The sequence below is a fragment of the Arachis duranensis genome, chromosome 2 (genome assembly GCF_000817695.3).
Source record: "Arachis duranensis cultivar V14167 chromosome 2, aradu.V14167.gnm2.J7QH, whole genome shotgun sequence".
NCBI lineage: Eukaryota > Viridiplantae > Streptophyta > Magnoliopsida > Fabales > Fabaceae > Arachis > Arachis duranensis.
The window spans coordinates 22,613,206-22,614,704 of NC_029773.3; positions in this window are offsets into that span (position 1 = coordinate 22,613,206).

A 1,499-nucleotide genomic window follows, 5' to 3' on the forward strand; every position below is an offset into this window, starting at 1 on the left:
TAGATGATTAACTAATTTATTTTAAAATGGTTTTGGATTTTTGGATGTTAAATCGTTGGTTTTCAAAAGATTCATAAGACAAGTGATGATCACTGTGTTTGAAAACAGTTTTCTTTTTAAATATCTTCTTATGACAATTCTAAAAATCCGTGGTAAGTGGTGGACGAAATTGTGATCATCAATAATGGCTCCAAAGGCTTGGTGCTCTTAAACATGAATCACACTTTGTCACAACTCTGCACAACTAACCAGCAAGTGTACTGGGTCGTCCAAGTAATACCTTACGTGAGTAAGGGTCGATCCCACAGAGATTTTTGGTATGAAGCAAGCTATGGTCATCTTGTAAATCCCAGTCAGGCGGATTTAACTGGATTAAGAGATTATTGGTTAAAATACAGATAATAAAATAAACAGAAAATAAAGATAAAGTTACTCATGTAATTCAATGGTGGGAATTTCAGATAGGTGTATGAAGGTGCTGTGTTCCTTCTGAATCTATGCTTTTCTACTTCTTCCTTCCAGTTTTTTATCACTCCTTTCTATGGCAAGCTATATGTAGGGCATCACTGTTGTCAATGGCTACACCCCATCCTCTCAATGAAAATGGTCCAAGTGCTCTGTCACAGCACCGCTAATCATCTGTCGGTTCTCAATCAGGTTGGGATAGAATCCAGTGATTCTTTTGCGTCTGTCACTAATGCCCAGCCTTCAGGAGTTTGAAGCTCGTCACAGTCATTCAATCCCAGAATCCTACTCGGAATACCACAGACAAGGTTAGACTTTCCGGATTCCCATGAATGCCGCCATCTATTCTAGCTTATACCACGAAGATTCTGATCAAGGAATTCAAAAGATATGCGCTCGGTCTAAGGTAGAACGGAAGTGGTTGTCAGTCACGCACGTTCATAGGTGAGAATGATGATGAGTGTCACAGATCATCACATTCATCAAGTTGAAGTGCAACGAATATCTTAGAACAGGAATAATTTGAATTGGATAGAAAATAGTAGTAATTGCATTAAAACTTGAGGTACAGCAGAGCTCCACACCCTTAATCTATGGTGTGTAGAAACTCCACCGTTGAAAATACATAAGTGAAGGTCCAGGCATGGCCGAATGGCCAGCCCCCAGATCTAAGAAATTTGGATGATTTCTCCATGATGAATTATAGGTGTTTCCATAAGGTTCACCCATGTAATTTACCTCTGCTATTGCAGGGTTCTCAGGATCATAAGCTTCTTCAGAAGCTGCCTTTTTAGTACTGTTGGATGCATTTTGCCATTCATTCAGACTTTGAGAAATCATGTTGACTTGCTGAGTCAACACTTTGTTCTGAGCCAATATGGCATTCAGAGCATCAATTTCAAGAACTCCCTTCCTCTGAGGCGTTCCATTATTCACGGAATTCCTCTCAAAAGTGTACATGAATTGGTTATTTGCAACCATGTCAATAAGTTCTTGAGCTTCTGCAGGCGTTTTCTTTAAGTGAATGGATCCAC